The sequence below is a fragment of the Pleurodeles waltl genome, chromosome 4_1 (genome assembly GCF_031143425.1).
Source record: "Pleurodeles waltl isolate 20211129_DDA chromosome 4_1, aPleWal1.hap1.20221129, whole genome shotgun sequence".
In the NCBI taxonomy this organism is placed as follows: Eukaryota; Metazoa; Chordata; class Amphibia; order Caudata; family Salamandridae; genus Pleurodeles; species Pleurodeles waltl.
Window position 1 is genome coordinate 131,108,878 of NC_090442.1, and position 13,534 is coordinate 131,122,411.

Sequence of the window (13,534 nt, forward strand, 5' to 3'; positions counted from 1 at the left end):
TTCCTCACATTTTGGTGACAGAAAGTTCTGGAATCTGAGAGGAGCCACAAATTTCCTTCCACCCAGCGTTCCCTCAAGTCTCCCGATAAAAATTGTACATAACTTGTGTGGGTAGGCCTAGCGCCCACGAAAGGAAATGGCCCAAAACACAAAGTGGACACATCCCAATTTTTTTACAGAAAACAGAGGTGTTTTTTGCAAAGTGCCTACCTGTAGATTCCACCCCCCCGGGGAGTGACCCTTGCCTACAAGGTCGCTCACCTTGCGTGATGGCGCAGAAAAAAGATCCCTGGTGCCTAGTGGTTTCTGCCCCCCCTTGGGGGCAGATTGACCTAAAATCGGCTAATCTACCCCCAAGGGGGGCAGAAATGGTCTAAATACAATTTGCCCCTCCAGGGGAGCAACCCTTGCCTAAGGGGTCGCTCCCCATCTCTAAAAAAACAAACAAACAAAAAAAACACACAAAAAAAAAAATTGCCCTGGCGCCTAGAGGTTTCAGATCGGCCTAATACCAATAGGCCGATCTGCCCCCAGGGGGGGCAGAAATGGCCTAAAATAAATGTGCCCCCCACACCCCCTGGGGAGCGACCCTAGCCTACAAGGTCGCTCCCCTTGCGTGACAGTGCAAAAAAAAAGATCCCTGGTGCCTAGTGGTTTCTGCCCCCCTTGGGGGCAGATTGACCTAAAATCGGCCGATCTGCCCCCAAGGGGGGCAGAAATGGTCTAAATACAATTTGCGCCTCCAGGGGAGCGACTCTTGCCTAAGGGGTCGCTCCCCATCTCTAAAAAAACAAACAAACAAAAAAAAAAACACACAAAAAATTAGCCCTGGCGCCTAGAGGTTTCTGGTCCCCCAGGGGCAGATCGCCTAATAACAATATGCCCATCTGCCCCCAGGGGGGGCAGAAATGGCCTAAAATAAATTTGCCCCCCCACCCCACCGGGGAGCGACCCTTGCCTACAAGGTCACTCCCCTTGCTTGACGGCGCAAAAAAAAAGATCCCTGGTGCCTAGTGGTTTTGGGCAGATTTACCTAAAATCGGCCGATCTGCCCCCAAAGTGGGCAGAAATGGCCTAAATACAATTTGCCCCTCCAGGGGAGCGACCCTTGCCTAAGGGTTCGCTCCCCATCTGTGAAAAAACAAACAAAAAAAATATATATATATATTTGCCCTGGCGCCTAGAGGTTTCTGCCCCCCCTGGGGGCAGATCGGCCTAATACCAATAGGCCGGCAGAAATGGCCTAAAATAAATGTGCCCCCCCACACCCCCCGGGGAGTGACCCTTGCCTACAAGGTCGCTCCCCTTGCGTGACGGCACAAAAAAAAAGATCCCTGGTGCCTAGTGGTTTCTGCACCCCTTGGGGGCAGATTGACCTAAAATCTGCCGATCTGTCCCCAAATTGGGCAAAAATGGCCTAAATATAATTTGCCCCTCCAGGGGAGCAACCCTTGCCTAAGGGGTCGCTCCCCACACCTAAAACAAAATATTTAAAAAAAGAAAAAAAACAAATTATCCCTGGTGCCTAGAGGTTTCTGCCCCCAATCGGCCTAATAATAGAAAAGGCCTTAAAAAAAATGACCCCCCCCAAGGGGTAGCTCCCTTATGCCAGTTTCATAAAAAAAAATATATCCCTGGTGTCTAGTGGGCGTTTTGACAGCCGAATTGCTTTCAATCTGGCTGCCAAAACGCAGAGAGACTTCAAAGGGAAGGAAATACATTTCCTTCCCTTTGAAGCCTCACTCGGCCTCCCCCACGTGATCGGAAGAGAAATGCAAAGCATTTCTCTTCCGATCGCACTGAAAGCTGAGCTTCCAGCGCGATGGGGGAGGCTCTATGACAAACAGCGCCCGCTCGCGCGCTAATGTCACGGGGGTGGTGGGAGGGTCAGGGGTGGAAGGGGAAGGGCTTCCCCTTCCATCCCTGCCTTTGGGGGGGGTGCGGGGAAGCACACAGAGGGAGCGAGAGCGCTCCCTTTGGGCTGTGTGCTGAGGATGTAATGATACGTCCTCGGCACAGCAGCACTGTGCCGCAGGACGTAACCGTTACGTCCGCGGCACAGAACCGGTTAAAGGAGCTAGCATCAGCAACATATTTCAATGACAGTGAAACCAATTAGGCTTTCTTAAAAACACCAGAGAGTTTTTATTAGCAAAATTAGTAAGCGTTAAAGGTCAATCATTTGGTAAACCAACTTATCCAACAAGCATGATTTTCTATATATAATAATTATGCTGTCCGAGTTTGTATATTGTAGAAAAAAAATGCAAAATGTAACAATATAGAGAACACAAAATATAACGTAAATTGATTCCATAAAACGATATCCCTATTCTGAACAAAGCATCGAAAGAGGAAAGTGGGAGGATGTCAGCATCAGAAGAACCAAGCCAAGGTTCAAGAGGGAGGCATGGGTGGTGTGATCAAGCATAAAACTCAACACCCTGGCCAGTGGAATCAGTAGAGTTTGAGAACAGTTTTCTCTCACCAAAGTCAGGACAGAAACTGCTAAACTTTTCAAAGGAACACACAACACTCAATAGAATGTTCTGGAAACTTCTTCTCACAACTCCCTCTGGATGGTCCAATAAGGAGATGTTCTCTGGGAGTAGGTAGACTTCCCAGGTTCCCATGGTCAGATAAAGGGGTACACAGCTGCACAGCCTTGAAGTTAGCAACAGTTCAATTTGCCTGGAGAGGAGGATCTCTCCCATACCACACGGTGTACATCCACAGCTAAATTTCAGTAAGGCTAGCTAATCTAACAGGTCCCATCAATAAACCAAAGCCTATTATAACTAACAAGCGCTCCTTGAGACAGCACCTGCAGAGGAGACAAAACATGAAACTTGCAATGAATTTATTAAAGAAATAATTCTAAAACGTGGCAAACAAATGGGCATAGCTAGCATGAGTGAATTCATTGATTAAAATAAGATTATATATGTGGCTCTCACTACAGGTAAGTGCAGCCAGCTACTGTAATTTGAGTAATGCAGTGCAAACAGGGTAATATTGTTGTTGCATAATGAGTAAAAATGATGTACACGCTCATGAAGCATTAAATTACACTGCACCAATTCTCCCACACAAAACAAATCAACCTTCTGAGACTATTTCATAATTTTGTTGTCTTCAACTGTTTATGCCTAGATGTCTCCAACTCTTTCATCTCATCATAAGCCTTACAATGTTTTCCTCCATCTCAACTTCATCCTGTTTCCTTTTTGTACCATTTCCTTTCATTATCACTTTTTTAGTTGTCATATAGTTAAACCCTTCACAGTAACTAATTAACAAATCAAGAAAATGTCAATAACCAATATAGACCTAAATATAGTGCCTAGATGTTTCCTACCAATATTGCCAAGCCAACTACCTATAGAACTAAGGGCCTGATTTATGAAGTTAGTGCCACCTTTACGTCATTTTTTGACGCAAAAGCGGCGCAAACGTAGCGGTGCAAACGTACAAAATATATTTATATTTTGTAAATTTGCACCGCTTTTGCATCAGAAAGTGACGTAAAGGCGGTGCTAACTTTTATAAATCAGACCCTAAATCTCTTTGAAACTGCTTCCCAAGCACCCTGTTATCTCTTTGCTCTTATCTGGTGTTAGACCTGTCAGCCTCAGTTGGTCTTCCCCCAAACGATTTGCTCGGTTACCTCCAATTTTGCTGAATTCGTTTTTGTCGGCCATAGGACTCTGTGCACTTTACCACTGCTAACCAGTGCTAAAGTGCTTGTGCTAGCTCCCTAAATCCTGGTGTGATTGGCATATACCGAACAGGCATATTTAATTTACTTATAAGTCCCTAGTAAAGTGTACCACATATGCCAAGGGCCTGTAAATTAACCTAGTGGGCCTGCATCACTGATTGTGCCACCCACTTAAGTTGTGCTTTAAACATGCATCAGGCCTTCCATTGCAGAGTCTGGGTGCTCAGTTTAAACTGCAATGTCGACCTGGTAAATTAACCCTTTTGCCAGGCCCAAACCTTTCTTTTTAAAACATATACATTTGAACCCTCCCCGCTACTTGATGACATCAGTAGGGAGGAAGCCACTTATTGGGGCATCCCGTAAATTGATTTTCTTCCGTCAGGAGGTTGTGAAAGGTTGCCCAACAGGTAACTGATGCAGTTCTAACCCACAGCATTAGGGCATAGAATGGGCATTTCCCTTCTAACAGCAGACTCACCCCTACATTTAGAAGAGAATCTTATAGTATTCATTTAGGTTATCTCTTCATTAATCTTGAACTTTGGTCTGAGTTGCTTGATTTTTATATTACTTCAAGACCAGAAAGCAACCATGACACGGTGACCCTTCTTCTGAAGGGGCTGATATCCAACTCCTTACACTCTGCACTGGACAAGGGAACTAACAACATAACTTTAATAACAATAGAACTGCTAAGTGACACTCCTTAAATGCAATAGAACTAAAACTTTTTCAGCTCTCAATTCTTTCCAATCTCCTCTTCAAGTTCGTAGTAGGATCTTAAAGATCCACGCTGCTGTATTTGTGGAAATTGGAAGATATTTTATAAACAGCAGGTGCGGTAAGGCACGTAGCCCTAAATATAATGAGTGGTTCAATGAAAGGTGTCGAGCCAAGAAACTAGCATTGTTGGAAGCTGTCAGACTGGGAAATAGCGGAGCGATTAGAGCTGCTAGAAATATAGATTAATCACACAGGCTGCCAAGGGCATGGGACAAAACGATTATGGACAACGTACTTGAAGCGGCTAGGGATAAAGATTCCAAATCCTTTGGACACCTGTTAACGCATGGAAGCAGAACAGCACGGAGTCAAGGGCCAGATGTAGCAAAGGGTTTTACCCATTCTGTGTCTATGGGAAAATGTGTTCGTACATATGACCCCAAATGTGTTACTTAGCGATTGGAAGTCCCACTTTGAGGCATTGTTATCTTGCAAGCCTGAGTTCTTCCTCTCACTCCCGTAGATTTTACATCCGAACAAATTGGAACTCTGAACTCCCAAAGAATTGGCAAGGCCACTGGACTCAATAAAATCCCATCTGAGATCTATCTGTCTAATTCCAATTTATGACTACCTTATATTATCAAACTAAACAATGCGATTTTACAGGGAGCCCTGATCCCAGTGAGCTAGAAGGGAGCATGAATAGTCCCAATCCACAAGAAGGGCTCTCATGATGATATGGCTAACTACCGCCGAACAGTCCCTAAAACCAACCTGTGGAAAGTTTTGTCTGCTCTGGGAATGGCTCAGGAGTTCACACAGCTAACTACACTGGAGTCTGTAGTGCCCCACAATGGGAACCCACCTCCAAAATAGAGGTCAACAGATAGGTGCGCCAGTGGTGTGTGCTGGCCCCTTCACTATTTTTATTACATATTCATTGGTGCACAGATTTCTTGCTAAAATCAGAGAGTGATTGCACATGGACTTAAACTTGCATAAGATAAGTGATAGTGTGAGGTTTAAGCCCTTTCTTTATTGGCTAAGACCCTGGTCTACAGAAGAACAGTCCTACTACATAGTCGCCTCAAGAGAAATAATTAGTAGGCCTCAAGCATTGAACATTCCTTGGATAAAATACATCCAGTGCTCTTTATTTAAGCTAGACTTGGAAGTGTTTTAGTCTGATCCTGGTTCAATCCCTTCTAGCTTAACTCCATAAGTACAAAAAATCATTTTGGCAATTTACCCAGACGACTCTATGTGGAGAGACAACCCATGGATCCCTAACTGATGCATTCTTGGCAAAAAATGTATTTTAAGTTTGAAGAATATCTTGATTTCATACAAGCCCAGCTTCAAAGGAAGCTTTGAATTCAGTTAAGACTAGACGTCCTTCCATAAGCCTCTTTTATGAGTGTCAGGTCTAACCCTTTGTTTAATAAGGACAAAGGGTTATGCCCAGTGTGTAACCCTGCTCGTGAAGACATCCAGCATGTTTTTTTTTGCCCTGCATACAAAATGGTTTAAGCACAGTGGGAAATGTAACTATGCTTAGGCATGGGGATTAGACATTATTTGGAGGATCTACAAATTTGTCAAGCAGATACACACCCAAAGGTAGTGTCCTCCGTGTCTAGCTTCCTGAAAGCAGCTTTGTTTGTTAGAAGCAAATGTCTGCATACTTAAAAATCTGAGAATTGTATAGTACAATTCTTCCCTTTGCCGCAAGGAATGATTTCATAATTATGGTGCTTGCATTGTATTTTATCTTATTACTTACATTCTTATTTCTACTTTTACTGTCTTTTAAACATTTTGATGTCTATGATGCTATGTTATCTTGCTTTTGATGTTTTGAACGTGTTCTTCCTCTCACTCCTGTACATTTTACATCCGAACAAATTTGACCAAACTTTATCTTTTTCCATTTCTGACAGCTCTGAACTCCCAAAGAATTGGCAAGGCCACTGGACTCAATAAAATCCCATCTGAGATCTATCTGTCTAATTCCGATTTATGACTACCTTATATTATCAAACTAAACAATGCGATTTTACAGGGATCCCTGATCCCAGTGAGCTAGAAGGGAGCATGAATAGTCCCAATCCACAAGAAGGGCTCTCATGATGATATGGCTAACTACCGCCGAATAGTTTAATTAACAATTTGCAAAACATCTTTAGAAACAAGTCTTGAATAAGGTAAAGGCTTGGATGTTATGAATTCCATCCTAACCGATCTTCAGGCCGGCTTTCAACAAAAAGTCAGCACTGTTGACCAAGTTTTCTTGTCTCAACTAATCAGGTGGAAAGTTGTGATGCTAGGTAAGGGCAGCCTTTATGTTGCGGTCATTGATCTGCACGCAGTCCCTAAAACCAACCTGTGGAAAGTTTTGTCTGCTCTGAGAATGTCTCAGGAGTTCACACAGCTAACTACACTGGAGTCTGTAGTGCCCCACAATGGGAACCCACCTCCAAAATAGAGGTCAACAGGTAGGTGCGCCAGTGGTGTGTGCTGGCCCCTTCACTATTTTTATTACATATTCATTGGTGCACAGATTTCTTGCTAAAATCAGAGAGTGATTTACCCATTTTGGCAGGAAAGACAATACCAGCACTACTCTTTTTGGACACTACCCTCTTGATTTCAAATACTCCTAGAGGGCCACAAATCATGGTAGACAAGTTCGACCAGTTTTGAAAGCAGAGCAGCCTTTAAATCAACGCCTCCAAGACGAAATGTATGACCTTTCACACCAAGAAGCCCAATAGGTGTCGAATCACTGTGGATGTAAAACCCTTAGAGAGATTCAAAGATTTTGACTACCTAGGCATTAGAATGGCGGATTGTGAAGGTTGGGGAGCGTAAGTAATCAAGCGTATGGCCTATTTGAAGCATATGACCAGTGCCATCACTAAGTTCTTTGGGGGGTTTAAAAATGTTCCAGTCTCTCTCACTTTGGAGGTCTACAGAACTCAGGCTGTAATTGCTGCGCCTTATGGTACTGAGTTGTGTGGCCACAGTGGAGTTGAAGGTTTACTTCGCTATTTGAAATAATTCATAAGATCATTGTTAAAGCTTCAACAGAGTTCTCCTTTACTCCCCCTGCACATGGACTTAAACTTGCATAAGATAAGTGATAGTGTGAGGCTTAAGCCCTTTCTTTATTGGCTAAGACCCTGGTCTACAGAAGAACAGTCCTACTACATAGTCGCCTCAAAAGAAATAATTAGTAGGTCTCAAGCATTGAACATTCCTTGGATAAAATGCATCCAGTGCTCTTTATTTAAGCTAGATTTGCAAGTGTTTTAGTCTTATCCTGGTTCAATCTCTTATAGCTTAACTCCATAAGTACAAAAAATCATTTTGGCAATTTACCCAGACGACTCTATGTGGAGAGACAACCCATGGATCCCTAGCTGATGCATTCTTGGCAAAAAATTGATTTTAAGTTTGAAGAATATCTTGATTTCGTACAAGCCCAGCTTCAAAGGAAGCTTTGAATTCAGTTAAGACTAGACGTCCTTCCATTAGCCTCTTTTATGAGTGTCAGGTCTAACCCTTTGCTTAATAAGGACACATGCCCAGTGTGTAACCCTGCTCGTGAAGACATCCAGCATGTTTTTTTTTGCCCTGCATACAAAATGGTTTAAGCACAGTGGGAAATGTAACTATGCTTAGGCATGGGGATTAGACATTATTTGGAGGATCTACAAATTTGTCAAGCAGATACACACCCAAAGGTAGTGTCCTCTGTTTCTAGCTTCCTGAAAGCAGCTTTGTTTGTTAGAAGCAAATGTCTGCATACTTAAAAATCTGAGAATTGTATAGTACAATTCTTCCCTTTGCCGCAAGGAATGATTTCATAATTATGGTGCTTGCATTGTATTTTATCTTATTACTTTCATTCTTATTTCTACTTTTACTGTCTTAATCATTTTGATGTCTATGATGCTATGTTATCTTGATTTTAATGTTTTGAACGTGTTGATGAATTTATGTAAATTTAAACTGACAAATACATAATTAAAACATATATGTCACCCCTATGGTAGACCCTAGACATCCCCAAGGGCAGGGTGCAGAGTCTTTTAAACGCTGGGCATGTACTGTTAAGTTGTACATGTCCACTCTTATATTCATTATATTCATTTTTCACTACTTCAAGTACTATCTCTCTGATAGGATAATATTGGAATTACCTTATTACATCTTATAAGTGTAATTCCCAAGCTGGAAGAGATACGTTTTTCGAATTTGGTAGCACTGGAATCACATATTAAAATCACAATTTATGGTGAAATCAGATTTTAAATTGTAGTTGTCAAAATGCCACTTTTATAAAGTTGGTATTGCCTTACTTTAGCCATTTGGTGCCTGCTGCCTGTCTCTGCTTACGTGTCTAGGGTGGGGTGACATCTGGATTTTGTGTATCCCCTCTAGACAGCTGCACACAATGGAAGCTTAGGTGTGACTTGATGGGCCCTGATGGGCCATCCTGACAGGATGGGAGGGAGGAGCTGGCCACAGTCTCAAACTAACGCCTAAATAGGCTGTGTCTTTTCTTGCCTGTGCATATCCCCTGTAGTGAGTGTGGAGCCAGGACAGCAAGGAAGGACCGCTGTGCACTTCAAAGTCCTTTCTTTGAAGTCTCCCCTACTGCAGAGGCACCACTGGGTATATGAACTGGACCCTATACCCCACCACTTCAGTACACTTCTGGGTCTGTGTATACCCTGCCAGGAAGAAGGCCTGCTGAGCTGCTACAAAGACTGCCACTCTGCTGGTCTGCTGCTCTAGAAGAACTGTTGCCTGGCTGTGTTGACCTGCTGCCTGCTGCCCTCCTGACCTTGGTGCGAAGGACTGGACTTGCCTCTCTCCAACCCAGAACCCAGCGTGACTCCAAGGGCCAGCTGGCTGATCTCCTGATCTGAAGTCATAGGGCCTTAAAAGACTTCCAATCAACACAACACTTCAATTGGACTTTGCCAGCTGTGAGCCAGACCTGCCAAGTAGTACTACCCCAGCCCTGGGTCCTTGGAAATAGAACTTCAGGTGCTGCTCCGGCAGTACCACCACATCTCCACCATTGCATGGACAGAACTGGCACATTGCACAGTTGTGTGGATAAAACCCATGCATTGCCTACAGAACCAGCACAGTGGTTCTTTTTTTCGGTGCAAGGTCTCTGCATCTCAGTTGATGACAGAACTCTGCATTACGGCCACTGCGCTCATCGGAACCAGTGCATCTTCTTGACATCGACGTGGTCGGCACCTGTACTAGAACACCATCGCATCTCAGCTCTGACACATTACCACCTCTGTGTGGATAACTTTGATGCATCTCCTCGACTGACTGGGGAAAATCATCACATCTCCTCGACAGTGTGGTTCTCAACCAGCACAATGCTCCCGCACTAGGATTTTAGGGTACTTTGGTTCAGCAGGCCAAATGGGGTTCCTGCAGCCAGCTTGTGCTTCATCACAGTCGGCCTAAACTTTTGACTTTGTCCCGGTCTGGTGGACCAGATAGCCCTGGTTGGCGCTTTTTGCTTCAAAGCTCTATCTTACAGTTTATTCTTTAAAAATTCATAACTCAGGTTCTACTTACTGGATTTTTGTCATTATGGTTTTGTTGTACTTATTAGATTAAGCTCTATTTGTATAACCAGGTGTAGTATCTTTTTGTATGGTGTTTACACTTTTTCTACATGAAGTGTTGCACATATATTTTACACATTGTGTCTCAAGTTAGCTTGACTGCTCTGTGCCAAGCTACAAGAGGGTGAACACAGGTTACTTTAGGGTGTGCAGTAACATACACTGACTAGGATTGTGCTTCCTGCTTGATCAGGGTGCAACCAGAAACCCAATTTCTAACATCTGGGATAAAGGTTCACATTCAGCATCTTACCGACTCCTCCTTCTTTCTCTAGCAAAATGTCTATTGCAAACCTGTTCTACCGAACCATAGACCCAATAACTATTAGAAGCAAGTCTGTTCTGCAGAACCATAGACCTAATAGCTATCATTTCAGTATAAATAGCCAGTAGATATCCAGCTGCACTAGTTGGAAGATTGTCCATGAGTGTGGAAAGCTTTCTAATCTAATAATTTAGAACAACATCTACTGAAGGAATTATAGCTCTAAAAATAGGTCCTACTACTTTTAATACAAAACTACTAAGCTTGGTTCTAGCAGGAAACCTTTCTTTGGGATCACAGTTTAAAATGACAACTGATGATGAAGTCTGATTTTAAATTGGAATTCTGAAAATGGCACTTTTAGAAAGTTGACATTTTCTTACTTTAACCATCTGGTGCCTTCTGCCAGTCACCAAATACACGTCTGAGTGGGCGACAGCTGGGCTCTTGTGCATTCCGTCCAGACAGCCACACACAAAGAGAGCTTAGGTGTGACTGATGGACCATCCACAGCCTGATGGGCCATCCTGGGCAGGATGGAGCTGACACACCTGAATGGCCTGTGTCCTGATCCCACACAAAGGGCTGCATATCCACCTGCAGTGAGTCTGGAGCTAGGGCAGGAAGGGCATGGACTCTGTGTACTTCAAAGGCCTCTCTTTGAAGTTTCCTTTACTTCAAAAGCACCACTGAGTATAAGACCTGGACCTCAGACACAACCACTTCAGCACACTTCTGGACATGTGTATACTGTGCCAGGAAGACGGACTGCTGTGCTGCTGAAAGGACTGAAACTCTACTGCGCTGCTGCGCTGACCTACTTCCTACTGTCTTCCTTGCCTGGTAGTGAGAAGGACTTGAACTGAATCTCTCCAACCCAGAACCACAGTGACTCCAAGGGCTTGCTGGCTTGCCTCCGGTTCTTCTGAAGTCTCAGGGACACAAAAGACTTCCAACTCATCACCTACAGCATGTGGACAGTGCCATCTGAGAGTCTTGTCCTGCCAAGTGGTGCCAATCCAGTCCTGCACCCTTGGAAGTGGGCCTAAGGTGCTCTCCCTTCTGTGATCCTCATCAAAACATGCATAAAGCAACGTGAAGCCCTGCAAAGCCTCGCTGCACAGCTGCCAGCCTCTCTGGACTTGACGCCAACCAACGCAAAGCTCTGCAAAGCCTCACCGTGGCCAGCCCATCAAAAGTGATGCAAAGTGACTCCAAGCCCTGCAAAACCTCACCACACATCCACCAGGGATCGACTCACAGTGATGCCAAGCTTTGCCAAATCCTCCCCGCCCAGCTCCCTGGGAATGACACAATATGACGCTAAGCCCCACAACGCCTCGCTGCACAGCTTTTTGGAACCAACGCCTGACAACACGAAGCCCTGCAAAACCTCGCCACGCAGACGTTGTCCCAGGATTTAAAGTACTGTGTTCAGTAGTCCCAAGTGGGTCCCTGTAGCTGGCACGCACTCCATCGCGGTCAGCCTAAACTTGTGATGTTGTCCCCCTCCAGTGCAACGAGACAACTTTGCGCTTCTTAGTGTTGTTTTTATTTCAAACTTTTATAAATCAATATCTCAAGTTCTACTTATTGGATATTTGTCGTTTTGGTCTTGTTTTGTTCATAAACATATAATTCATTTTTCTAAACTGGTATGGAGTCTTTTGTGTGGTGCGTTTTCACTGTTTTACTGTTTGAGGTGTTGCACAATACTTAACACATTGCCTCTTAATTGACACCTGACTGCTCTCTGCCAAGCTACTAGAGGGTGAGCACAGGTTAACTAAGGGTGTGTTTGTGAGTTACCCTGACTAGGACTGTGGTTCCTGCTTGGACAGGGTGCATACCTCTGCCAACCAGAAATCCAGTTTCTAACCAGGGGCATGTGTGGTAGGATTTGATGTGGATCTAATGGGGCCAGTATCAGCAGCATTACTTAATCTGATTTGCAAGACAGTCATGAAAATGATGGCAATATCAGCACTACAGCCACTACTACTCTACAATGGTTCTTTGTAAGGATACCCATAGTATCTCTACAGTCAGACCCTACAAGTAGAACAGCAGCAAGAAGACTTATGTTTTCTGGGATTGGTTTCTACTTGCGTAAAATGGCAAAACTATTTATGTTGTTACACAATTTATTACCTTATGTGCAGTAGTCATCCTTAGCCCTACTCCATCTCCTTCTAAAAGGACAACAATACCTTTCTACACTACCATTGACCCTAGGGAGTCTACATAATTCAATAATGGAGCAAAACCACTGACCTGGTCAGTGAACTGCTCTGCTTCCCATGGCTCAACCTGGTAAGTAGAGCCCTCATCCCACGCTCCTGTGAACGCCTGACCCCTGTCAGGAGTTCGAGGCCCTCCTCCACCCACAGGCTTCTGACTGCGCCTCATCCCCGGTGTCTAGTGGAACAGCTCTGCTTTCCTGCTAGGCTGCCTCTCTACTCCTTTCTCTGTGTGCTCTCTCTCCGTGTTTGCCCCCCCCTGTGCCCTTGCTGCCGATCGCTCTCCTGTGTGCCCTTTTGACTTGCTTTCACTTTTGCCTTTTACTTTTTTTCAGCACTTTTGCTTCCCTTCTGCCTTTCCCTCCACTCTCTCTCTCACTCTCGACCTCCCGCCTCTCTCTCTCTCCCCTGCTGCTGCTGCACTTGCAGCCCCGCCCCCCCTCCGCTCCCTCGCGCTGCTCTCCCGCCGCTACTGCCCCCACGGACCAGCCCCTTTTTTTGCGCTGTTTTCGCCCGCCTCCCAGCTGTCCTCTCCTCCCCCCTCCGTACTTAATGGCGCCCGCTGCGCTGTAGCTCGAGCAATACCCCTGACCTGGTCAGTGAACTGCTCTGCCTCCCATGGCTCCACTTGGTAAGTAGAGCCCTCATCTCTCGCTCCTCTGAACTCCTGACCCCTGGCAGGAGTTTGAGGCCCTCCTCCACCTGCAGGCTTCTGCCTGCCACTCATCCCTTCTGTCTGGTGGGAAAGCTCTGCTGTCCTGCTAGGCTGCCTCTCTCCTCCTTTTTCTCTACTCCTCTCTCCATGTGCTCTCTCTCCGTTTCTGCCCCTCCTGTGCCCCTGCTGCCGTTCGCTCTCCTGTGTGCCCTTTTGACTTGCTTTCACTTTTGCCTTTTACTTTTTTGTGCACTTTTG

General features: G+C 44.8%; 1 long non-coding RNA gene across 1 annotated transcript in view; it reads right to left on the minus strand.

Moving 5' to 3' along the window:
• Positions 1–2,709: 2,709 nt before the first annotated feature.
• LOC138288482 (uncharacterized) overlaps positions 2,710–13,534 on the minus strand; it is a 68,699-nt gene continuing 57,874 nt past the window's right edge. The window contains exon 3 of the long non-coding RNA XR_011202409.1: positions 2,710–2,824. This is a non-coding gene — a long non-coding RNA (uncharacterized lncRNA). The remainder of the gene's footprint in view (positions 2,825–13,534) is intronic.